Below are 25,106 nucleotides of genomic sequence, written 5' to 3' on the forward strand. Positions count from 1 at the left end.
GGAATATGAGTTTGTTAAAATGATGCATGAGATCTCGATTCTCATTTCTGTTACAACTCTGTCAGGTTGCACCAGCAAGGGGCCCATGGTGTAATGGTTAGCAAAGAACATTACTGAAGGGCCCCTCGGCCAGCCAGAAAGCCAAAATGGAGAGAACGGGCATGAACTGGTTGTGAATGAGCTTCAAAATGCGTTCACAGGTAATTGAACTGGTGATCTCCTCAGTTTATACACCTGGAACTCCTGTCAATAGCAACAGTCGGCCGCTGGGTTGCCAGACATTTCGTCTAAAAAAATTTGTCGACAGGACAATTGGTCGAAACCATTTGGTCTAAAACCAAATGGTCGAATTGCTTTGTTTTTTATTTTCAATTTTTTTTTTGGGGGGGGGGTTTGGGGGGGTCCCACCAACCCCCTTTTTTCCCCTAAACTACAACCTAAAAAATATATATATAAATAAATTAAAAAATCGACCATTTGGCTTTCGACCAAATTACGTCGACCAAATGTCTTTCGACGAAATGTCTTTCGACGAAATGTCCGGACAGCGGCAGCTGGTCTGTGTCAGTAATGGCAATTTGATTTTGCCATTTTCACAACTCCCTAATAAATGAACAAAATGTTCCATTTGTAGGCACAGTTACATGCTATGGTATGTATACCATGCTTAATAACCACCATAGGAGGCTCAGAGCACCATCCGCATTCTTACATACAAAACATGTAAGGAAATAATCAGATCTTTTGCTCTGCAGGAGTCAGGCTTCTTTAAAGCCTGACAAAGTGGCAGAGTGCCATTGTAAACTGAGGCATGATGAAACCATGCCCAAGAACCCAGGCAGGTTAAACCCTTCCACTCATGCCCCGAATGGCCACGAACGGCCAGGTTCTATAGACAGGGCAGCTGGCATGGATTATGGACACTTTTAACATAGGGTGGTTTTTCAACCTTATCTCCTCTGGGAGCAAAGCGCTGGACAGGGTTTCCTGTACGTTTTTGAGGTTCGCAGGGATCTATGTGTGGATGTTTCTTGGTGTGAAAAGCATGACACCTTTTGGGGTGACACCAGGCTCTTCTGGGAGTTAATTTGCATAATCTCTACTTTCTATTTTATGTGACATGGGCTGCAGTTACATTGTTCTGTTAATAGAGGGCAACACACAGGTCATAGTTCCAAACAGGGGTGCACAGTCTGCTTGCTAGCTTACATTTACAGTTCTATTTGGGATTCACCGCCTTTTCATAAACTGAGTACTCTTCCGGAGTATTTCTAACTTATGTAGGTGTTTTGGGGGTGTTACGTGCCTTTGTATGACTGCTGCAAACCACTTGATATTAGACATTGATTGGAAACGACATAAAAAATCCTGACACATATTGTAAGCGGACATAAAATGACCTATATTAGCTAATATAAGTAAACAGACATCACTCCCCCCTCCCCACAAAAAGGGATGTATGCGTACACAAAAAATAAAAATGAAAAACAAGCAACTACTGCAGTTAAAATCTAAAAATGTAAATTCAGTTACATGATCATGACTCGGAAGGGGAAGTTAAAAAGTAAAAAAACACACGGTAGGAGAGAGGTTAGCTTTACATGCCATGAGGGAGGAAGAGGTCTTCCAAGCACTGTTGTGTATGTTGGTCAATCCCTCTGAAACGCAAAAGGGATGTGCACATAGAAATCAAAGCAGAGTCATCCAGAGAGACTATTTAATTCTTTTTTTTTCAAATTCTCAAAAGGAAGCTGCTATCAAATTGAACTATTCATCACAGCCACTGCTAGGAAATCTATGTGCATAAAATGACAATACACCCAAAGGAAAACAAAATATAGCTATAACATGTCAGATTACTAAATTCAGAGTCCAGCCTACTAACCATTAGACCATGGAACCTAAATACTTCCGCAAATGCTGAACTTCATTATGCCAAAACAGAGGCAGTCAGAAACAATATTTAATATTGCTTAATCATATGCCTCAAGAGGAAGAATTTGATCTACATGCTCTATAAAGCACAGAGATTGCTATAGCACAACGTCAATCGACAACATCGCTGTGTTTGTATGATATCAGTCAATTGGGACTATGAATCTGTAAAAATTGTAAATGTGCTCTATATTGCCATTTCTGATTCATCGCTCTCAGGTGCATCTTGCAAGGGTTCCATGGTGTAATGGTTAGCACTTTGGACTTTGAATCCAACGATCCGAGTTCAAGTCTCGGTGGGACCGTTATCTTGCTCTTACACTCCATTTTCTAATTTCTCAAATTACAATTCAACAGAGTTAATATTCAGAAGTTCAGTCGACTCTCTCTGCACGACATTACATTTAAATGCACTTTGGTGCCTGATACCAATACAGTGATGCAACTACATATCGTTAATGTACAATCCCTAAGGTCAATCAGAGTGGGCACCCAGATATCTCTCAGAAACATTTTCCACAGATGAATAATGTCCAACCTTAACTCTATGAAAAGAAAAATGTACACACTATGTGCAGTAGATTCTCTGCTCACTGGAACATGCAGAAACAACATTGATGTGAAAAGATTGGAAAAAGCCCTATTTTATTAACATTAAAAAATGTTATACAATTATTTTGGTGAATCATATTCACTTTCACAATCATTCCTATGTTTCAAGCAATTTGATGGTCTTATTAAATGTGTAAAAAATGTAATTCTTTGAGTTGACAAACTGTATGGAGAGCAAACTTTTTATAACTTACAAGAGTTATGAGTTCTAGAAAGTAGTGCATTTACTGATCAAGTGCCCCTGTTTAAATGTACTTACTTTATTTGGATCACACCTTTCTCGAAAGAAGAAATAAACTCTAAATTATCAGGAAACAATTCAACTGATTTTAGGGGCCTCCTGGGCTTTCAATGCAAATCGCTGAGATCAAAAGCCAGTTTAATAGCCATTATACCTTGGAGCTTTGGAGATATGAGAGTGGGCAGTTTCTTTGTGGCAAAAGAGAGTCATCCCCAGAAACTATTAATATTCTTTGGTCAAAGAAGACTGCCATCAAAGTGGGCTGTAAAGCAAAGCTATTGCTGTTATATATATATCTGCAAATGAAAGGCAACTCTAAAAGAGAAGCAGCCCCAAGGTCCCACCGAGACTTGAACTCGGATCGCTGGACTCAGAGTCCAGAGTGCTAACCATTACACCATGGAACCCACATATTCAGTAGCATGATGCACTTCATTCTGGAAAAACAGAGCACATCAGAGAAAATATGTAATATTCCTATATCATTAGACTCCAGAGGAAGAATTTGATCCAAATGAGACCTGAAGCCAATACTTTGCGATTGTACAGCATCCAACAGCAACAGTGCTGCTTCGATATAATATCAGTAAACGGTTACTATAGGTCAGTAAAAATCTTGACTGTGCCCTATATTCTCATTGCCCTTATGAAGCTCTGCTCAACAAGAGTTCCATGGTGTAATGGTTAGCACTTTGGACTTTGAATCCAGCGATCCGAGTTCAAGTCTCGGTGGAACCTCTCTCTTGCTCTAACACACTTTGTCTCCTTGTTGTCTTAAATTATAGGCCAAAGATAGTAATATTCATAAGGTTAGTGGTGTAGGGTATTCATTTTCGCTCTCACTCTCTGGCATAACTTTTCATAAAAATCCACTTTTGTGCCTAGCACCTTAACCTTTATGCATTTTTTTTAAATGTATGAACAGTGAGGTCATTCTGAGTCGATGGGCAGATCTGCATCGGAAACATACATAAAAGATTTGAAATTTCAAACTTAACTCAATGTTAAGAAACATGCTCAATCTGTGACCCAATGGATTCTCTTTTTACTTGAAGATGCAGCAACAACATTAATAATACCATTTTGGGAAAAGCAGCTCTATTGTATCGCCATTCTCTTTCAAAATTGTTAAAGGGTTAATCCTATGAAAAGCGACCACATTCAGAATCAATGATATTAATCAAGCGTCTTAACAGTCTTTACATGTTTGTAAAATGAAGGTATCAGTTTGAGATGAAAAATAGAACGAAGAACACACTTTTCTTAATTCACAAAAGGCCTGAGGTGTATAAATACTGTTTGTACCGACCAAGGGCCCATTCGTGAATGTACTTACTTTAGTTGGATCATACCTTTCTTCAAAGAAGACATCCACAATAAACGATAAGGGAAAGGTTCGACTGATGGTAAACTCTTACAGAGATTTGAATGCAAATTATTGGATTCAACCTCCAGGGTGCTACCATTACACCATGGGTCTTTCACACCACAGAAAGTGGTGGGTTTCATTGTGGCTAAAGAGCGTCATCCATGGAAAATCTTTCTTTTTTCAAATGCACCCAGGGAATAATGCTATGAAAGTGGGCGACACAGCAGCGTCATTGCTATTAAAACAAGACACTGAGAGGAAAACAAACACAGTAATTCCCAAGGTCCCACCGAGATTTGAACTCGGATCGCTGGATTCAGAGTCCAGAGTGCTAACCATTACACCATGGAACCTACATACTTAGTGACATGATGAACGTCATTGCAGCAAAAAAAGAGCCTTTTAGAGAATGTATGCAATATTCTTTTATCTTATGCCTCCAGAGGAAGAATCCTATCCAAATGAGCTGTAAAGCAAAGAGTTTGCTATTGCGCAACAACCAACTAAACAGTTCCACATTTGCATAATATCCGTGGGCTAGGAATATGAGTTTGTTAAAATGATGCATGAGATCTCGATTCTCATTTCTGTTACAACTCTGTCAGGTTGCACCAGCAAGGGGCCCATGGTGTAATGGTTAGCAAAGAACATTACTGAAGGGCCCCTCGGCCAGCCAGAAAGCCAAAATGGAGAGAACGGGCATGAACTGGTTGTGAATGAGCTTCAAAATGCGTTCACAGGTAATTGAACTGGTGATCTCCTCAGTTTATACACCTGGAACTCCTGTCAATAGCAACAGTCGGCAGCTGGGTTGCCAGACATTTCGTCGAAAAAAATTTGTCGACAGGACAATTGGTCGAAACCATTTGGTCGAAAACCAAATGGTCGAATTGCTTTGTTTTTTATTTTCACATTATTTTTTGGGGGGGTTTGGGGGGGTCCCCCCAACCCCCTTTTTTTCTAAAACCCCTTTTTTTCCCTAAACTACAACCTAAAAAATATATATATAAATAAATAAAAAAATCGACCATTTGGCTTTCGACCAAATTACGTCGACCAAATGTCTTTCGACGAAATGTCTTTCGACGAAATGTCCGGACAGCGGCAGCTGGTCTGTGTCAGTAATGGCAATTTGATTTTGCCATTTTCACAACTCCCTAATAAATGAACAAAATGTTCCATTTGTAGGCACAGTTACATGCTATGGTATGTATACCATGCTTAATAACCACCATAGGAGGCTCAGAGCACCATCCGCATTCTTACATACAAAACATGTAAGGAAATAATCAGATCTTTTGCTCTGCAGGAGTCAGGCTTCTTTAAAGCCTGACAAAGTGGCAGAGTGCCATTGTAAACTGAGGCATGATGAAACCATGCCCAAGAACCCAGGCAGGTTAAACCCTTCCACTCATGCCCCGAATGGCCACGAACGGCCAGGTTCTATAGACAGGGCAGCTGGCATGGATTATGGACACTTTTAACATAGGGTGGTTTTTCAACCTTATCTCCTCTGGGAGCAAAGCGCTGGACAGGGTTTCCTGTACGTTTTTGAGGTTCGCAGGGATCTATGTGTGGATGTTTCTTGGTGTGAAAAGCATGACACCTTTTGGGGTGACACCAGGCTCTTCTGGGAGTTAATTTGCATAATCTCTACTTTCTATTTTATGTGACATGGGCTGCAGTTACATTGTTCTGTTAATAGAGGGCAACACACAGGTCATAGTTCCAAACAGGGGTGCACAGTCTGCTTGCTAGCTTACATTTACAGTTCTATTTGGGATTCACCGCCTTTTCATAAACTGAGTACTCTTCCGGAGTATTTCTAACTTATGTAGATGTTTTGGGGGTGTTACGTGCCTTTGTATGACTGCTGCAAACCACTTGATATTAGACATTGATTGGAAACGACATAAAAAATCCTGACACATATTGTAAGCGGACATAAAATGACCTATATTAGCTAATATAAGTAAACAGACATCACTCCCCCCACCCCACAAAAAGGGATGTATGCGTACACAAAAAATAAAAATGAAAAACAAGCAACTACTGCAGTTAAAATCTAAAAATGTAAATTCAGTTACATGATCATGACTCGGAAGGGGAAGTTAAAAAGTAAAAAAACACACGGTAGGAGAGAGGTTAGCTTTACATGCCATGAGGGAGGAAGAGGTCTTCCAAGCACTGTTGTGTATGTTGGTCAATCCCTCTGAAACGCAAAAGGGATGTGCACATAGAAATCAAAGCAGAGTCATCCAGAGAGACTATTTAATTCTTTTTTTTTCAAATTCTCAAAAGGAAGCTGCTATCAAATTGAACTATTCATCACAGCCACTGCTAGGAAATCTATGTGCATAAAATGACAATACACCCAAAGGAAAACAAAATATAGCTATAACATGTTAGATTACTAAATTCAGAGTCCAGCCTACTAACCATTAGACCATGGAACCTAAATACTTCCGCAAATGCTGAACTTCATTATGCCAAAACAGAGGCAGTCAGAAACAATATTTAATATTGCTTAATCATATGCCTCAAGAGGAAGAATTTGATCTACATGCTCTATAAAGCACAGAGATTGCTATAGCACAACGTCAATCGACAACATCGCTGTGTTTGTATGATATCAGTCAATTGGGACTATGAATCTGTAAAAATTGTAAATGTGCTCTATATTACCATTTCTGATTCAACGCTCTCAGGTGCATCTTGCAAGGGTTCCATGGTGTAATGGTTAGCACTTTGGACTTTGAATCCAACGATCCGAGTTCAAGTCTCGGTGGGACCGTTATCTTGCTCTTACACTCCATTTTCTAATTTCTCAAATTACAATTCAACAGAGTTAATATTCAGAAGTTCAGTCGACTCTCTCTGCACGACATTACATTTAAATGCACTTTGGTGCCTGATACCAATACAGTGATGCAACTACATATCGTTAATGTACAATCCCTAAGGTCAATCAGAGTGGGCACCCAGATATCTCTCAGAAACATTTTCCACAGATGAATAATGTCCAACCTTAACTCTATGAAAAGAAAAATGTACACACTATGTGCAGTAGATTCTCTGCTCACTGGAACATGCAGAAACAACATTGATGTGAAAAGATTGGAAAAAGACCTATTTTATTAACATTAAAAAATGTTATACAATTATTTTGGTGAATTATATTCACTTTCACAATCATTCCTATGTTTCAAGCAATTTGATGGTCTTATTAAATGTGTAAAAAATGTAATTCTTTGAGTTGACAAACTGTATGGAGAGCAAACTTTTTATAACTTACAAGAGTTATGAGTTCTAGAAAGTAGTGCATTTACTGATCAAGTGCCCTTGTTTAAATGTACTTACTTTATTTGGATCACACCTTTCTCGAAAGAAGAAATAAACTCTAAATTATCAGGAAACAATTCAACTGATTTTAGGGGCCTCCTGGGCTTTCAATGCAAATCGCTGAGATCAAAAGCCAGTTTAATAGCCATTATACCTTGGAGCTTTGGAGATATGAGAGTGGGCAGTTTCTTTGTGGCAAAAGAGAGTCATCCCCAGAAACTATTAATATTCTTTGGTCAAAGAAGACTGCCATCAAAGTGGGCTGTAAAGCAAAGCTATTGCTGTTATATCTATCTGCAAATGAAAGGCAACTCTAAAAGAGAAGCAGCCCCAAGGTCCCACCGAGACTTGAACTCGGATCGCTGGATTCAGAGTCCAGAGTGCTAACCATTACACCATGGAACCCACATATTCAGTAGCATGATGCACTTCATTCTGGAAAAACAGAGCACATCAGAGAAAATATGTAATATTCCTATATCATTAGACTCCAGAGGAAGAATTTGATCCAAATGAGACATGAAGCCAATACTTTGCGATTGCACAGCATCCAACAGCAACAGTGCTGCTTCGATATAATATCAGTAAACGGTTACTATAGGTCAGTAAAAATCTTGACTGTGCCCTATATTCTCATTGCCCTTATGAAGCTCTGCTCAACAAGGGTTCCATGGTGTAATGGTTAGCACTTTGGACTTTGAATCCAGCGATCCGAGTTCAAGTCTCAGTGGAACCTCTCTCTTGCTCTAACACACTTTGTCTCCTTGTTGTCTTAAATTATAGGCCAAAGATAGTAATATTCATAAGGTTAGTGGTGTAGGGTATTCATTTTCGCTCTCACTCTCTGGCATAACTTTTCATAAAAATCCACTTTTGTGCCTAGCACCTTAACCTTTATGCATTTTTTTTAAATGTATGAACAGTGAGGTCATTCTGAGTCGATGGGCAGATCTGCATCGGAAACATACATAAAAGATTTGAAATTTTCAAACTTAACTCAATGTTAAGAAACATGCTCAATCTGTGACCCAATGGATTCTCTTTTTACTTGAAGATGCAGCAACAACATTAATAATACCATTTTGGGAAAAGCAGCTCTATTGTATCGCCATACTCTTTCAAAATTGTTAAAGGGTTAATCCTATGAAAAGCGACCACATTCAGAATCAATGATATTAATCAAGCGTCTTAAAAGTCTTTACATGTTTGTAAAATGAAGGTATCAGTTTGAGATGAAAAATAGAACGAAGAACACACTTTTCTTAATTCACAAAAGGCCTGAGGTGTATAAATACTGTTTGTACCGACCAAGGGCCCATTCGTGAATGTACTTACTTTAGTTGGATCATACCTTTCTTCAAAGAAGACATCCACAATAAACGATAAGGGAAAGGTTCGACTGATGGTAAACTCTTACAGAGATTTGAATGCAAATTATTGGATTCAACCTCCAGGGTGCTACCATTACACCATGGGTCTTTCACACCACAGAAAGTGGTGGGTTTCATTGTGGCTAAAGAGCGTCATCCATGGAAAATCTTTCTTTTTTCAAATACACCCAGGGAATAATGCTATGAAAGTGGGCGACACAGCAGCGTCATTGCTATTAAAACAAGACACTGAGAGGAAAACAAACACAGTAATTCCCAAGGTCCCACCGAGATTTGAACTCGGATCGCTGGATTCAGAGTCCAGAGTGCTAACCATTACACCATGGAACCTACATACTTAGTGACATGATGAACGTCATTGCAGCAAAAAAAGAGCCTTTTAGAGAATGTATGCAATATTCTTTTATCTTATGCCTCCAGAGGAAGAATCCTATCCAAATGAGCTGTAAAGCAAAGAGTTTGCTATTGCGCAACAACCAACTAAACAGTTCCACATTTGCATAATATCCGTGGGCTAGGAATATGAGTTTGTTAAAATGATGCATGAGATCTCGATTCTCATTTCTGTTACAACTCTGTCAGGTTGCACCAGCAAGGGGCCCATGGTGTAATGGTTAGCAAAGAACATTACTGAAGGGCCCCTCGGCCAGCCAGAAAGCCAAAATGGAGAGAACGGGCATGAACTGGTTGTGAATGAGCTTCAAAATGCATTCACAGGTAATTGAACTGGTGATCTCCTCAGTTTATACACCTGGAACTCCTGTCAATAGCAACAGTCGGCAGCTGGGTTGCCAGACATTTCGTCGAAAAAAATTTGTCGACAGGACAATTGGTCGAAACCATTTGGTCGAAAACCAAATGGTCGAATTGCTTTGTTTTTTATTTTCACATTTTTTTTTGGGGGGGGTCTGGGGGGGTCCCCCCAACCCCCTTTTTTTCTAAAAACCCCTTTTTTCCCTAAACTACAACCTAAAAAATATATATATAAATAAATAAAAAAATCGACCATTTGGCTTTCGACCAAATTACGTCGACCAAATGTCTTTCGACCAAATGTCTTTCGACGAAATGTCCGGACAGCGGCAGCTGGTCTGTGTCAGTAATGGCAATTTGATTTTGCCATTTTCACAACTCCCTAATAAATGAACAAAATGTTCCATTTGTAGGCACAGTTACATGCTATGGTATGTATACCATGCTTAATAACCACCATAGGAGGCTCAGAGCACCATCCGCATTCTTATGTACAAAACATGTAAGGAAATAATCAGATCTTTTGCTCTGCAGGAGTCAGGCTTCTTTAAAGCCTGACAAAGTGGCAGAGTGCCATTGTAAACTGAGGCATGATGAAACCATGCCCAAGAACCCAGGCAGGTTAAACCCTTCCACTCATGCCCCGAATGGCCACGAACGGCCAGGTTCTATAGACAGGGCAGCTGGCATGGATTATGGACACTTTTAACATAGGGTGGTTTTTCAACCTTATCTCCTCTGGGAGCAAAGCGCTGGACAGGGTTTCCTGTACGTTTTTGAGGTTCGCAGGGATCTATGTGTGGATGTTTCTTGGTGTGAAAAGCATGACACCTTTTGGGGTGACACCAGGCTCTTCTGGGAGTTAATTTGCATAATCTCTACTTTCTATTTTATGTGACATGGGCTGCAGTTACATTGTTCTGTTAATAGAGGGCAACACACAGGTCATAGTTCCAAACAGGGGTGCACAGTCTGCTTGCTAGCTTACATTTACAGTTCTATTTGGGATTCACCACCTTTTCATAAACTGAGTACTCTTCCGGAGTATTTCTAACTTATGTAGGTGTTTTGGGGGTGTTACGTGCCTTTGTATGACTGCTGCAAACCACTTGATATTAGACATTGATTGGAAACGACATAAAAAATCCTGACACATATTGTAAGCGGACATAAAATGACCTATATTAGCTAATATAAGTAAACAGACATCGCTCCCCCCTCCCCACAAAAAGGGATGTATGCGTACACAAAAAATAAAAATGAAAAACAAGCAACTACTGCAGTTAAAATCTAAAAATGTAAATTCAGTTACATGATCATGACTCGGAAGGGGAAGTTAAAAAGTAAAAAAACACACGGTAGGAGAGAGGTTAGCTTTACATGCCATGAGGGAGGAAGAGGTCTTCCAAGCACTGTTGTGTATGTTGGTCAATCCCTCTGAAACGCAAAAGGGATGTGCACATAGAAATCAAAGCAGAGTCATCCAGAGAGACTATTTAATTCTTTTTTTTTCAAATTCTCAAAAGGAAGCTGCTATCAAATTGAACTATTCATCACAGCCACTGCTAGGAAATCTATGTGCATAAAATGACAATACACCCAAAGGAAAACAAAATATAGCTATAACATGTCAGATTACTAAATTCAGAGTCCAGCCTACTAACCATTAGACCATGGAACCTAAATACTTCCGCAAATGCTGAACTTCATTATGCCAAAACAGAGGCAGTCAGAAACAATATTTAATATTGCTTAATCATATGCCTCAAGAGGAAGAATTTGATCTACATGCTCTATAAAGCACAGAGATTGCTATGGCACAACGTCAATCGACAACATCGCTGTGTTTGTATGATATCAGTCAATTGGGACTATGAATCTGTAAAAATTGTAAATGTGCTCTATATTGCCATTTCTGATTCATCGCTCTCAGGTGCATTTTGCAAGGGTTCCATGGTGTAATGGTTAGCACTTTGGACTTTGAATCCAACGATCCGAGTTCAAGTCTCGGTGGGACCGTTATCTTGCTCTTACACTCCATTTTCTAATTTCTCAAATTACAATTCAACAGAGTTAATATTCAGAAGTTCAGTCGACTCTCTCTGCACGACATTACATTTAAATGCACTTTGGTGCCTGATACCAATACAGTGATGCAACTACATATCGTTAATGTACAATCCCTAAGGTCAATCAGAGTGGGCACCCAGATATCTCTCAGAAACATTTTCCACAGATGAATAATGTCCAACCTTAACTCTATGAAAAGAAAAATGTACACACTATGTGCAGTAGATTCTCTGCTCACTGGAACATGCAGAAACAACATTGATGTGAAAAGATTGGAAAAAGCCCTATTTTATTAACATTAAAAAATGTTATACAATTATTTTGGTGAATCATATTCACTTTCACAATCATTCCTATGTTTCAAGCAATTTGATGGTCTTATTAAATGTGTAAAAAATGTAATTCTTTGAGTTGACAAACTGTATGGAGAGCAAACTTTTTATAACTTACAAGAGTTATGAGTTCTAGAAAGTAGTGCATTTACTGATCAAGTGCCCCTGTTTAAATGTACTTACTTTATTTGGATCACACCTTTCTCGAAAGAAGAAATAAACTCTAAATTATCAGGAAACAATTCAACTGATTTTAGGGGCCTCCTGGGCTTTCAATGCAAATCGCTGAGATCAAAAGCCAGTTTAATAGCCATTATACCTTGGAGCTTTGGAGATATGAGAGTGGGCAGTTTCTTTGTGGCAAAAGAGAGTCATCCCCAGAAACTATTAATATTCTTTGGTCAAAGAAGACTGCCATCAAAGTGGGCTGTAAAGCAAAGCTATTGCTGTTATATATATCTGCAAATGAAAGGCAACTCTAAAAGAGAAGCAGCCCCAAGGTCCCACCGAGACTTGAACTCAGATCGCTGGACTCAGAGTCCAGAGTGCTAACCATTACACCATGGAACCCACATATTCAGTAGCATGATGCACTTCATTCTGGAAAAACAGAGCACATCAGAGAAAATATGTAATATTCCTATATCATTAGACTCCAGAGGAAGAATTTGATCCAAATGAGACCTGAAGCCAATACTTTGCGATTGCACAGCATCCAACAGCAACAGTGCTGCTTCGATATAATATCAGTAAACGGTTACTATAGGTCAGTAAAAATCTTGACTGTGCCCTATATTCTCATTGCCCTTATGAAGCTCTGCTCAACAAGGGTTCCATGGTGTAATGGTTAGCACTTTGGACTTTGAATCCAGCGATCCGAGTTCAAGTCTCGGTGGAACCTCTCTCTTGCTCTAACACACTTTGTCTCCTTGTTGTCTTAAATTATAGGCCAAAGATAGTAATATTCATAAGGTTAGTGGTGTAGGGTATTCATTTTCGCTCTCACTCTCTGGCATAACTTTTCATAAAAATCCACTTTTGTGCCTAGCACCTTAACATTTATGCATTTTTTTTAAATGTATGAACAGTGAGGTCATTCTGAGTCGATGGGCAGATCTGCATCGGAAACATACATAAAAGATTTGAAATTTCAAACTTAACTCAATGTTAAGAAACATGCTCAATCTGTGACCCAATGGATTCTCTTTTTACTTGAAGATGCAGCAACAACATTAATAATACCATTTTGGGAAAAGCAGCTCTATTGTATCGCCATTCTCTTTCAAAATTGTTAAAGGGTTAATCCTATGAAAAGCGACCACATTCAGAATCAATGATATTAATCAAGCGTCTTAACAGTCTTTACATGTTTGTAAAATGAAGGTATCAGTTTGAGATGAAAAATAGAACGAAGAACACACTTTTCTTAATTCACAAAAGGCCTGAGGTGTATAAATACTGTTTGTACCGACCAAGGGCCCATTCGTGAATGTACTTACTTTAGTTGGATCATACCTTTCTTCAAAGAAGACATCCACAATAAACGATAAGGGAAAGGTTCGACTGATGGTAAACTCTTACAGAGATTTGAATGCAAATTATTGGATTCAACCTCCAGGGTGCTACCATTACACCATGGGTCTTTCACACCACAGAAAGTGGTGGGTTTCATTGTGGCTAAAGAGCGTCATCCATGGAAAATCTTTCTTTTTTCAAATGCACCCAGGGAATAATGCTATGAAAGTGGGCGACACAGCAGCGTCATTGCTATTAAAACAAGACACTGAGAGGAAAACAAACACAGTAATTCCCAAGGTCCCACCGAGATTTGAACTCGGATCGCTGGATTCAGAGTGCTAACCATTACACCATGGAACCTACATACTTAGTGACATGATGAACGTCATTGCAGCAAAAAAAGAGCCTTTTAGAGAATGTATGCAATATTCTTTTATCTTATGCCTCCAGAGGAAGAATCCTATCCAAATGAGCTGTAAAGCAAAGAGTTTGCTATTGCGCAACAACCAACTAAACAGTTCCACATTTGCATAATATCCGTGGGCTAGGAATATGAGTTTGTTAAAATGATGCATGAGATCTCGATTCTCATTTCTGTTACAACTCTGTCAGGTTGCACCAGCAAGGGGCCCATGGTGTAATGGTTAGCAAAGAACATTACTGAAGGGCCCCTCGGCCAGCCAGAAAGCCAAAATGGAGAGAACGGGCATGAACTGGTTGTGAATGAGCTTCAAAATGCGTTCACAGGTAATTGAAATGGTGATCTCCTCAGTTTATACACCTGGAACTCCTGTCAATAGCAACAGTCGGCAGCTGGGTTGCCAGACATTTCGTCGAAAAAAATTTGTCGACAGGACAATTGGTCGAAACCATTTGGTCGAAAACCAAATGGTCGAATTGCTTTGTTTTTTATTTTCACATTATTTTTTGGGGGGGGTTTGGGGGGGTCCCCCCAACCCCCTTTTTTTCTAAAAACCCCTTTTTTCCCTAAACTACAACCTAAAAAATATATATATAAATAAATAAAAAAATCGACCATTTGGCTTTCGACCAAATTACGTCGACCAAATGTCTTTCGACGAAATGTCTTTCGACGAAATGTCCGGACAGCGGCAGCTGGTCTGTGTCAGTAATGGCAATTTGATTTTGCCATTTTCACAACTCCCTAATAAATGAACAAAATGTTCCATTTGTAGGCACAGTTACATGCTATGGTATGTATACCATGCTTAATAACCACCATAGGAGGCTCAGAGCACCATCCGCATTCTTACGTACAAAACATGTAAGGAAATAATCAGATCTTTTGCTCTGCAGGAGTCAGGCTTCTTTAAAGCCTGACAAAGTGGCAGAGTGCCATTGTAAACTGAGGCATGATGAAACCATGCCCAAGAACCCAGGCAGGTTAAACCTTTCCACTCATGCCCCTAGGTCCCGATCGGCCACGAACGGCCAGGTTCTATAGACAGGGCAGCTGGCATGGATTATGGACACTTTTAACATAGGGTGGTTTTTCAACCTTATCTCCTCTGGGAGCAAAGCGCTGGACAGGGTTTCCTGTACGTTTTTGAGGTTCGCAGGGATCTATGTGTGGATGTTTCTTGGTGTGAAAAGCATGACACCTTTTGGGGTGACACCAGGCTCTTCTGGGAGTTAATTTGCATAATCTCTACTTTCTATTTTATGTGACATGGGCTGAAGTTACATTGTTCTGTTAATAGAGGGCAACACACAGGTCATAGTTCCAAACAGGGGTGCACGGTCTGCTTGCTAGCTTACATTTACAGTTCTATTTGGGATTCACCGCCTTTTCATAAACTGAGTACTCTTCCGGAGTATTTCTAATTTATGTAGGTGTTTTGGGGGTGTTACGTGCCTTTGTATGACTGCTGCAAACCACTTGATATTAGACATTGATTGGAAACAACATAAAAAATCCTGACACATATTGTAAGCGGACATAAAATGTAAATTCAGTTACATGATCATGACTCGGAAGGGGAAGTTAAAAAGTAAAAAAACACACGGTAGGAGAGAGGTTAGCTTTACATGCCATGAGGGAGGAAGAGGTCTTCCAAGCACTGTTGTGTATGTTGGTCAATCCCTCTGAAACGCAAAAGGGATGTGCACATAGAAATCAAAGCAGAGTCATCCAGAGAGACTATTTAATTCTTTTTTTTTCAAATTCTCAAAAGGAAGCTGCTATCAAATTGAACTATTCATCACAGCCACTGCTAGGAAATCTATGTGCATAAAATGACAATACACCCAAAGGAAAACAAAATATAGCTATAACATGTCAGATTACTAAATTCAGAGTCCAGCCTACTAACCATTAGACCATGGAACCTAAATACTTCCGCAAATGCTGAACTTCATTATGCCAAAACAGAGGCAGTCAGAAACAATATTTAATATTGCTTAATCATATGCCTCAAGAGGAAGAATTTGATCTACATGCTCTATAAAGCACAGAGATTGCTATAGCACAACGTCAATCGACAACATCGCTGTGTTTGTATGATATCAGTCAATTGGGACTATGAATCTGTAAAAATTGTAAATGTGCTCTATATTGCCATTTCTGATTCATCGCTCTCAGGTGCATCTTGCAAGGGTTCCATGGTGTAATGGTTAGCACTTTGGACTTTGAATCCAACGATCCGAGTTCAAGTCTCGGTGGGACCGTTATCTTGCTCTTACACTCCATTTTCTAATTTCTCAAATTACAATTCAACAGAGTTAATATTCAGAAGTTCAGTCGACTCTCTCTGCACGACATTACATTTAAATGCACTTTGGTGCCTGATACCAATACAGTGATGCAACTACATATCGTTAATGTACAATCCCTAAGGTCAATCAGAGTGGGCACCCAGATATCTCTCAGAAACATTTTCCACAGATGAATAATGTCCAACCTTAACTCTATGAAAAGAAAAATGTACACACTATGTGCAGTAGATTCTCTGCTCACTGGAACATGCAGAAACAACATTGATGTGAAAAGATTGGAAAAAGCCCTATTTTATTAACATTAAAAAATGTTATACAATTATTTTGGTGAATCATATTCACTTTCACAATCATTCCTATGTTTCAAGCAATTTGATGGTCTTATTAAATGTGTAAAAAATGTAATTCTTTGAGTTGACAAACTGTATGGAGAGCAAACTTTTTATAACTTACAAGAGTTATGAGTTCTAGAAAGTAGTGCATTTACTGATCAAGTGCCCCTGTTTAAATGTACTTACTTTATTTGGATAACACCTTTCTCGAAAGAAGAAATAAACTCTAAATTATCAGGAAACAATTCAACTGATTTTAGGGGCCTCCTGGGCTTTCAATGCAAATCGCTGAGATCAAAAGCCAGTTTAATAGCCATTATACCTTGGAGCTTTGGAGATATGAGAGTGGGCAGTTTCTTTGTGGCAAAAGAGAGTCATCCCCAGAAACTATTAATATTCTTTGGTCAAAGAAGACTGCCATCAAAGTGGGCTGTAAAGCAAAGCTATTGCTGTTATATATATATCTGCAAATGAAAGGCAACTCTAAAAGAGAAGCAGCCCCAAGGTCCCACCGAGACTTGAACTCGGATCGCTGGACTCAGAGTCCAGAGTGCTAACCATTACACCATGGAACCCACATATTCAGTAGCATGATGCACTTCATTCTGGAAAAACAGAGCACATCAGAGAAAATATGTAATATTCCTATATCATTAGACTCCAGAGGAAGAATTTGATCCAAATGAGACCTGAAGCCAATACTTTGCGATTGTACAGCATCCAACAGCAACAGTGCTGCTTCGATATAATATCAGTAAACGGTTACTATAGGTCAGTAAAAATCTTGACTGTGCCCTATATTCTCATTGCCCTTATGAAGCTCTGCTCAACAAGAGTTCCATGGTGTAATGGTTAGCACTTTGGACTTTGAATCCAGCGATCCGAGTTCAAGTCTCGGTGGAACCTCTCTCTTGCTCTAACACACTTTGTCTCCTTGTTGTCTTAAATTATAGGCCAAAGATAGTAATATTCATAAGGTTAGTGGTGTAGGGTATTCATTTTCGCTCTCACTCTCTGGCATAACTTTTCATAAAAATCCACTTTTGTGCCTAGCACCTTAACCTTTATGCATTTTTTTTAAATGTATGAACAGTGAGGTCATTCTGAGTCGATGGGCAGATCTGCATCGGAAACATACATAAAAGATTTGAAATTTCAAACTTAACTCAATGTTAAGAAACATGCTCAATCTGTGACCCAATGGATTCTCTTTTTACTTGAAGATGCAGCAACAACATTAATAATACCATTTTGGGAAAAGCAGCTCTATTGTATCGCCATTCTCTTTCAAAATTGTTAAAGGGTTAATCCTATGAAAAGCGACCACATTCAGAATCAATGATATTAATCAAGCGTCTTAACAGTCTTTACATGTTTGTAAAATGAAGGTATCAGTTTGAGATGAAAAATAGAACGAAGAACACACTTTTCTTAATTCACAAAAGGCCTGAGGTGTATAAATACTGTTTGTACCGACCAAGGGCCCATTCGTGAATGTACTTACTTTAGTTGGATCATACCTTTCTTCAAAGAAGACATCCACAATAAACGATAAGGGAAAGGTTCGACTGATGGTAAACTCTTACAGAGATTTGAATGCAAATTATTGGATTCAACCTCCAGGGTGCTACCATTACACCATGGGTCTTTCACACCACAGAAAGTGGTGGGTTTCATTGTGGCTAAAGAGCGTCATCCATGGAAAATCTTTCTTTTTTCAAATGCACCCAGGGAATAATGCTATGAAAGTGGGCGACACAGCAGCGTCATTGCTATTAAAACAAGACACTGAGAGGAAAACAAACACAGTAATTCCCAAGGTCCCACCGAGATTTGAACTCGGATCGCTGGATTCAGAGTCCAGAGTGCTAACCATTACACCATGGAACCTACATACTTAGTGACATGATGAACGTCATTGCAGCAAAAAAAGAGCCTTTTAGAGAATGTATGCAATATTCTTTTATCTTATGCCTCCAGAGGAAGAATCCTATCCAAATGAGCTGTAAAGCAAAGAGTTTGCTATTGCGCAACAACCAACTAAACAGTTCCACATTTGCATAATATCCGTGGGCTAGGAATATGAGTTTGTTAAAATGATGCATGAGATCTCGATTCTCATTTCTGTTACAACTCTGTCAGGTTGCACCAGCAAGGGGCCCATGGTGTAATGGTTAGCAAAGAACATTACTGAAGGGCCCCTCGGCCAGCCAGAAAGCCAAAATGGAGAGAACGGGCATGAACTGGTTGTGAATGAGCTTCAAAATGCGTTCACAGGTAATTGAACTGGTGATCTCCTCAGTTTATACACCTGGAACTCCTGTCAATAGCAACAGTCGGCAGCTGGGTTGCCAGACATTTCGTCGAAAAAAATTTGTCGACAGGACAATTGGTCGAAACCATTTGGTCGAAAACCAAATGGTCGAATTGCTTTGTTTTTTATTTTCACATTATTTTTTGGGGGGGGTTTGGGGGGGTCCCCCCAACCCCCTTTTTTTCTAAAACCCCTTTTTTTCCCTAAACTACAACCTAAAAAATATATATATAAATAAATAAAAAAATCGACCATTTGGCTTTCGACCAAATTACGTCGACCAAATGTCTTTCGACGAAATGTCTTTCGACGAAATGTCCGGACAGCGGCAGCTGGTCTGTGTCAGTAATGGCAATTTGATTTTGCCATTTTCACAACTCCCTAATAAATGAACAAAATGTTCCATTTGTAGGCACAGTTACATGCTATGGTATGTATACCATGCTTAATAACCACCATAGGAGGCTCAGAGCACCATCCGCATTCTTACATACAAAACATGTAAGGAAATAATCAGATCTTTTGCTCTGCAGGAGTCAGGCTTCTTTAAAGCCTGACAAAGTGGCAGAGTGCCATTGTAAACTGAGGCATGATGAAACCATGCCCAAGAACCCAGGCAGGTTAAACCCTTCCACTCATGCCCCGAATGGCCACGAACGGCCAGGTTCTATAGACAGGGCAGCTGGCATGGATTATGGACACTTTTAACATAGGGTGGTTTTTCAACCTTATCTCCTCTGGGAGCAAAGCGCTGGACAGGGTTTCCTGTACGTTTTTGAGGTTCGCAGGGATCTATGTGTGGATGTTTCTTGGTGTGAAAAGCATGACACCTTTTGGGGTGACACCAGGCTCTTCTGGGAGTTAATTTGCATAATCTCTACTTTCTATTTTATGTGACATGGGCTGCAGTTACATTGTTCTGTTAATAGAGGGCAACACACAGGTCATAGTTCCAAACAGGGGTGCACAGTCTGCTTGCTAGCTTACATTTACAGTTCTATTTGGGATTCACCGCCTTTTCATAAACTGAGTACTCTTCCGGAGTATTTCTAACTTATGTAGATGTTTTGGGGGTGTTACGTGCCTTTGTATGACTGCTGCAAACCACTTGATATTAGACATTGATTGGAAACGACATAAAAAATCCTGACACATATTGTAAGCGGACATAAAATGACCTATATTAGCTAATATAAGTAAACAGACATCACTCCCCCCTCCCCACAAAAAGGGATGTATGCGTACACAAAAAATAAAAATGAAAAACAAGCAACTACTGCAGTTAAAATCTAAAAATGTAAATTCAGTTACATGATCATGACTCGGAAGGGGAAGTTAAAAAGTAAAAAAACACACGGTAGGAGAGAGGTTAGCTTTACATGCCATGAGGGAGGAAGAGGTCTTCCAAGCACTGTTGTGTATGTTGGTCAATCCCTCTGAAACGCAAAAGGGATGTGCACATAGAAATCAAAGCAGAGTCATCCAGAGAGACTATTTAATTCTTTTTTTTTCAAATTCTCAAAAGGAAGCTGCTATCAAATTGAACTATTCATCACAGCCACTGCTAGGAAATCTATGTGCATAAAATGACAATACACCCAAAGGAAAACAAAATATAGCTATAACATGTTAGATTACTAAATTCAGAGTCCAGCCTACTAACCATTAGACCATGGAACCTAAATACTTCCGCAAATGCTGAACTTCATTATGCCAAAACAGAGGCAGTCAGAAACAATATTTAATATTGCTTAATCATATGCCTCAAGAGGAAGAATTTGATCTACATGCTCTATAAAGCACAGAGATTGCTATAGCACAACGTCAATCGACAACATCGCTGTGTTTGTATGATATCAGTCAATTGGGACTATGAATCTGTAAAAATTGTAAATGTGCTCTATATTACCATTTCTGATTCAACGCTCTCAGGTGCATCTTGCAAGGGTTCCATGGTGTAATGGTTAGCACTTTGGACTTTGAATCCAACGATCCGAGTTCAAGTCTCGGTGGGACCGTTATCTTGCTCTTACACTCCATTTTCTAATTTCTCAAATTACAATTCAACAGAGTTAATATTCAGAAGTTCAGTCGACTCTCTCTGCACGACATTACATTTAAATGCACTTTGGTGCCTGATACCAATACAGTGATGCAACTACATATCGTTAATGTACAATCCCTAAGGTCAATCAGAGTGGGCACCCAGATATCTCTCAGAAACATTTTCCACAGATGAATAATGTCCAACCTTAACTCTATGAAAAGAAAAATGTACACACTATGTGCAGTAGATTCTCTGCTCACTGGAACATGCAGAAACAACATTGATGTGAAAAGATTGGAAAAAGACCTATTTTATTAACATTAAAAAATGTTATACAATTATTTTGGTGAATTATATTCACTTTCACAATCATTCCTATGTTTCAAGCAATTTGATGGTCTTATTAAATGTGTAAAAAATGTAATTCTTTGAGTTGACAAACTGTATGGAGAGCAAACTTTTTATAACTTACAAGAGTTATGAGTTCTAGAAAGTAGTGCATTTACTGATCAAGTGCCCTTGTTTAAATGTACTTACTTTATTTGGATCACACCTTTCTCGAAAGAAGAAATAAACTCTAAATTATCAGGAAACAATTCAACTGATTTTAGGGGCCTCCTGGGCTTTCAATGCAAATCGCTGAGATCAAAAGCCAGTTTAATAGCCATTATACCTTGGAGCTTTGGAGATATGAGAGTGGGCAGTTTCTTTGTGGCAAAAGAGAGTCATCCCCAGAAACTATTAATATTCTTTGGTCAAAGAAGACTGCCATCAAAGTGGGCTGTAAAGCAAAGCTATTGCTGTTATATCTATCTGCAAATGAAAGGCAACTCTAAAAGAGAAGCAGCCCCAAGGTCCCACCGAGACTTGAACTCGGATCGCTGGATTCAGAGTCCAGAGTGCTAACCATTACACCATGGAACCCACATATTCAGTAGCATGATGCACTTCATTCTGGAAAAACAGAGCACATCAGAGAAAATATGTAATATTCCTATATCATTAGACTCCAGAGGAAGAATTTGATCCAAATGAGACATGAAGCCAATACTTTGCGATTGCACAGCATCCAACAGCAACAGTGCTGCTTCGATATAATATCAGTAAACGGTTACTATAGGTCAGTAAAAATCTTGACTGTGCCCTATATTCTCATTGCCCTTATGAAGCTCTGCTCAACAAGGGTTCCATGGTGTAATGGTTAGCACTTTGGACTTTGAATCCAGCGATCCGAGTTCAAGTCTCAGTGGAACCTCTCTCTTGCTCTAACACACTTTGTCTCCTTGTTGTCTTAAATTATAGGCCAAAGATAGTAATATTCATAAGGTTAGTGGTGTAGGGTATTCATTTTCGCTCTCACTCTCTGGCATAACTTTTCATAAAAATCCACTTTTGTGCCTAGCACCTTAACCTTTATGCATTTTTTTTAAATGTATGAACAGTGAGGTCATTCTGAGTCGATGGGCAGATCTGCATCGGAAACATACATAAAAGATTTGAAATTTTCAAACTTAACTCAATGTTAAGAAACATGCTCAATCTGTGACCCAATGGATTCTCTTTTTACTTGAAGATGCAGCAACAACATTAATAATACCATTTTGGGAAAAGCAGCTCTATTGTATCGCCATACTCTTTCAAAATTGTTAAAGGGTTAATCCTATGAAAAGCGACCACATTCAGAATCAATGATATTAATCAAGCGTCTTAAAAGTCTTTACATGTTTGTAAAGTGAAGGTATCAGTTTGAGATGAAAAATAGAACGAAGAACACACTTTTCTTAATTCACAAAAGGCCTGAGGTGTATAAATACTGTTTGTACCGACCAAGGGCCCATTCGTGAATGTACTTACTTTAGTTGGATCATACCTTTCTTCAAAGAAGACATCCACAATAAACGATAAGGGAAAGGTTCGACTGATGGTAAACTCTTACAGAGATTTGAATGCAAATTATTGGATTCAACCTCCAGGGTGCTACCATTACACCATGGGTCTTTCACACCACAGAAAGTGGTGGGTTTCATTGTGGCTAAAGAGCGTCATCCATGGAAAATCTTTCTTTTTTCAAATACACCCAGGGAATAATGCTATGAAAGTGGGCGACACAGCAGCGTCATTGCTATTAAAACAAGACACTGAGAGGAAAACAAACACAGTAATTCCCAAGGTCCCACCGAGATTTGAACTCGGATCGCTGGATTCAGAGTCCAGAGTGCTAACCATTACACCATGGAACCTACATACTTAGTGACATGATGAACGTCATTGCAGCAAAAAAAGAGCCTTTTAGAGAATGTATGCAATATTCTTTTATCTTATGCCTCCAGAGGAAGAATCCTATCCAAATGAGCTGTAAAGCAAAGAGTTTGCTATTGCGCAACAACCAACTAAACAGTTCCACATTTGCATAATATCCGTGGGCTAGGAATATGAGTTTGTTAAAATGATGCATGAGATCTCGATTCTCATTTCTGTTACAACTCTGTCAGGTTGCACCAGCAAGGGGCCCATGGTGTAATGGTTAGCAAAGAACATTACTGAAGGGCCCCTCGGCCAGCCAGAAAGCCAAAATGGAGAGAACGGGCATGAACTGGTTGTGAATGAGCTTCAAAATGCATTCACAGGTAATTGAACTGGTGATCTCCTCAGTTTATACACCTGGAACTCCTGTCAATAGCAACAGTCGGCAGCTGGGTTGCCAGACATTTCGTCGAAAAAAATTTGTCGACAGGACAATTGGTCGAAACCATTTGGTCGAAAACCAAATGGTCGAATTGCTTTGTTTTTTATTTTCACATTTTTTTTTGGGGGGGGTTTGGGGGGGTCCCCCCAACCCCCTTTTTTTCTAAAAACCCCTTTTTTCCCTAAACTACAACCTAAAAAATATATATATAAATAAATAAAAAAATCGACCATTTGGCTTTCGACCAAATTACGTCGACCAAATGTCTTTCGACCAAATGTCTTTCGACGAAATGTCCGGACAGCGGCAGCTGGTCTGTGTCAGTAATGGCAATTTGATTTTGCCATTTTCACAACTCCCTAATAAATGAACAAAATGTTCCATTTGTAGGCACAGTTACATGCTATGGTATGTATACCATGCTTAATAACCACCATAGGAGGCTCAGAGCACCATCCGCATTCTTATGTACAAAACATGTAAGGAAATAATCAGATCTTTTGCTCTGCAGGAGTCAGGCTTCTTTAAAGCCTGACAAAGTGGCAGAGTGCCATTGTAAACTGAGGCATGATGAAACCATGCCCAAGAACCCAGGCAGGTTAAACCCTTCCACTCATGCCCCGAATGGCCACGAACGGCCAGGTTCTATAGACAGGGCAGCTGGCATGGATTATGGACACTTTTAACATAGGGTGGTTTTTCAACCTTATCTCCTCTGGGAGCAAAGCGCTGGACAGGGTTTCCTGTACGTTTTTGAGGTTCGCAGGGATCTATGTGTGGATGTTTCTTGGTGTGAAAAGCATGACACCTTTTGGGGTGACACCAGGCTCTTCTGGGAGTTAATTTGCATAATCTCTACTTTCTATTTTATGTGACATGGGCTGCAGTTACATTGTTCTGTTAATAGAGGGCAACACACAGGTCATAGTTCCAAACAGGGGTGCACAGTCTGCTTGCTAGCTTACATTTACAGTTCTATTTGGGATTCACCACCTTTTCATAAACTGAGTACTCTTCCGGAGTATTTCTAACTTATGTAGGTGTTTTGGGGGTGTTACGTGCCTTTGTATGACTGCTGCAAACCACTTGATATTAGACATTGATTGGAAACGACATAAAAAATCCTGACACATATTGTAAGCGGACATAAAATGACCTATATTAGCTAATATAAGTAAACAGACATCGCTCCCCCCTCCCCACAAAAAGGGATGTATGCGTACACAAAAAATAAAAATGAAAAACAAGCAACTACTGCAGTTAAAATCTAAAAATGTAAATTCAGTTACATGATCATGACTCGGAAGGGGAAGTTAAAAAGTAAAAAAACACACGGTAGGAGAGAGGTTAGCTTTACATGCCATGAGGGAGGAAGAGGTCTTCCAAGCACTGTTGTGTATGTTGGTCAATCCCTCTGAAACGCAAAAG

General features: G+C 39.4%; 19 non-coding genes across 19 annotated transcripts; 10 read left to right on the forward strand and 9 right to left on the reverse strand.

Annotated features, from left to right (window-relative positions):
* The first annotated feature begins 2,168 nt into the window (after window positions 1-2,168).
* On the forward strand, window positions 2,169-2,240 carry TRNAQ-UUG (transfer RNA glutamine (anticodon UUG)). The gene has a single exon. It is a non-coding gene; the product is annotated as a tRNA-Gln (tRNA).
* Window positions 2,241-3,123: 883 nt separating this feature from the next.
* On the reverse strand, window positions 3,124-3,195 carry TRNAQ-CUG (transfer RNA glutamine (anticodon CUG)). The gene has a single exon. It is a non-coding gene; the product is annotated as a tRNA-Gln (tRNA).
* Window positions 3,196-3,454: 259 nt separating this feature from the next.
* On the forward strand, window positions 3,455-3,526 carry TRNAQ-UUG (transfer RNA glutamine (anticodon UUG)). Its single transcript has one exon. It is a non-coding gene; the product is annotated as a tRNA-Gln (tRNA).
* Window positions 3,527-4,438: 912 nt separating this feature from the next.
* TRNAQ-CUG (transfer RNA glutamine (anticodon CUG)) lies at window positions 4,439-4,510 on the reverse strand. The gene has a single exon. It is a non-coding gene; the product is annotated as a tRNA-Gln (tRNA).
* A 2,369-nt stretch (window positions 4,511-6,879) lies between these two features.
* On the forward strand, window positions 6,880-6,951 carry TRNAQ-UUG (transfer RNA glutamine (anticodon UUG)). Its single transcript has one exon. It is a non-coding gene; the product is annotated as a tRNA-Gln (tRNA).
* An 881-nt stretch (window positions 6,952-7,832) lies between these two features.
* On the reverse strand, window positions 7,833-7,904 carry TRNAQ-CUG (transfer RNA glutamine (anticodon CUG)). Its single transcript has one exon. It is a non-coding gene; the product is annotated as a tRNA-Gln (tRNA).
* Window positions 7,905-8,163: 259 nt separating this feature from the next.
* TRNAQ-UUG (transfer RNA glutamine (anticodon UUG)) lies at window positions 8,164-8,235 on the forward strand. Its single transcript has one exon. It is a non-coding gene; the product is annotated as a tRNA-Gln (tRNA).
* Window positions 8,236-9,148: 913 nt separating this feature from the next.
* On the reverse strand, window positions 9,149-9,220 carry TRNAQ-CUG (transfer RNA glutamine (anticodon CUG)). Its single transcript has one exon. It is a non-coding gene; the product is annotated as a tRNA-Gln (tRNA).
* A 2,370-nt stretch (window positions 9,221-11,590) lies between these two features.
* Window positions 11,591-11,662, forward strand: TRNAQ-UUG (transfer RNA glutamine (anticodon UUG)). Its single transcript has one exon. It is a non-coding gene; the product is annotated as a tRNA-Gln (tRNA).
* An 881-nt stretch (window positions 11,663-12,543) lies between these two features.
* Window positions 12,544-12,615, reverse strand: TRNAQ-CUG (transfer RNA glutamine (anticodon CUG)). Its single transcript has one exon. It is a non-coding gene; the product is annotated as a tRNA-Gln (tRNA).
* Window positions 12,616-12,874: 259 nt separating this feature from the next.
* TRNAQ-UUG (transfer RNA glutamine (anticodon UUG)) lies at window positions 12,875-12,946 on the forward strand. Its single transcript has one exon. It is a non-coding gene; the product is annotated as a tRNA-Gln (tRNA).
* Window positions 12,947-16,179: 3,233 nt separating this feature from the next.
* Window positions 16,180-16,251, forward strand: TRNAQ-UUG (transfer RNA glutamine (anticodon UUG)). The gene has a single exon. It is a non-coding gene; the product is annotated as a tRNA-Gln (tRNA).
* An 883-nt stretch (window positions 16,252-17,134) lies between these two features.
* Window positions 17,135-17,206, reverse strand: TRNAQ-CUG (transfer RNA glutamine (anticodon CUG)). The gene has a single exon. It is a non-coding gene; the product is annotated as a tRNA-Gln (tRNA).
* Window positions 17,207-17,465: 259 nt separating this feature from the next.
* On the forward strand, window positions 17,466-17,537 carry TRNAQ-UUG (transfer RNA glutamine (anticodon UUG)). Its single transcript has one exon. It is a non-coding gene; the product is annotated as a tRNA-Gln (tRNA).
* A 912-nt stretch (window positions 17,538-18,449) lies between these two features.
* On the reverse strand, window positions 18,450-18,521 carry TRNAQ-CUG (transfer RNA glutamine (anticodon CUG)). Its single transcript has one exon. It is a non-coding gene; the product is annotated as a tRNA-Gln (tRNA).
* A 2,370-nt stretch (window positions 18,522-20,891) lies between these two features.
* Window positions 20,892-20,963, forward strand: TRNAQ-UUG (transfer RNA glutamine (anticodon UUG)). Its single transcript has one exon. It is a non-coding gene; the product is annotated as a tRNA-Gln (tRNA).
* Window positions 20,964-21,844: 881 nt separating this feature from the next.
* On the reverse strand, window positions 21,845-21,916 carry TRNAQ-CUG (transfer RNA glutamine (anticodon CUG)). Its single transcript has one exon. It is a non-coding gene; the product is annotated as a tRNA-Gln (tRNA).
* A 259-nt stretch (window positions 21,917-22,175) lies between these two features.
* TRNAQ-UUG (transfer RNA glutamine (anticodon UUG)) lies at window positions 22,176-22,247 on the forward strand. The gene has a single exon. It is a non-coding gene; the product is annotated as a tRNA-Gln (tRNA).
* A 913-nt stretch (window positions 22,248-23,160) lies between these two features.
* Window positions 23,161-23,232, reverse strand: TRNAQ-CUG (transfer RNA glutamine (anticodon CUG)). Its single transcript has one exon. It is a non-coding gene; the product is annotated as a tRNA-Gln (tRNA).
* Between the last annotated feature and the right edge of the window lie 1,874 nt (window positions 23,233-25,106).

The sequence above is a fragment of the Ambystoma mexicanum genome, chromosome 5p (assembly GCF_040938575.1).
Source record: "Ambystoma mexicanum isolate Mex_15411 chromosome 5p, UKY_AmexF1_1, whole genome shotgun sequence".
Classification (NCBI taxonomy): Eukaryota; Metazoa; Chordata; class Amphibia; order Caudata; family Ambystomatidae; genus Ambystoma; species Ambystoma mexicanum.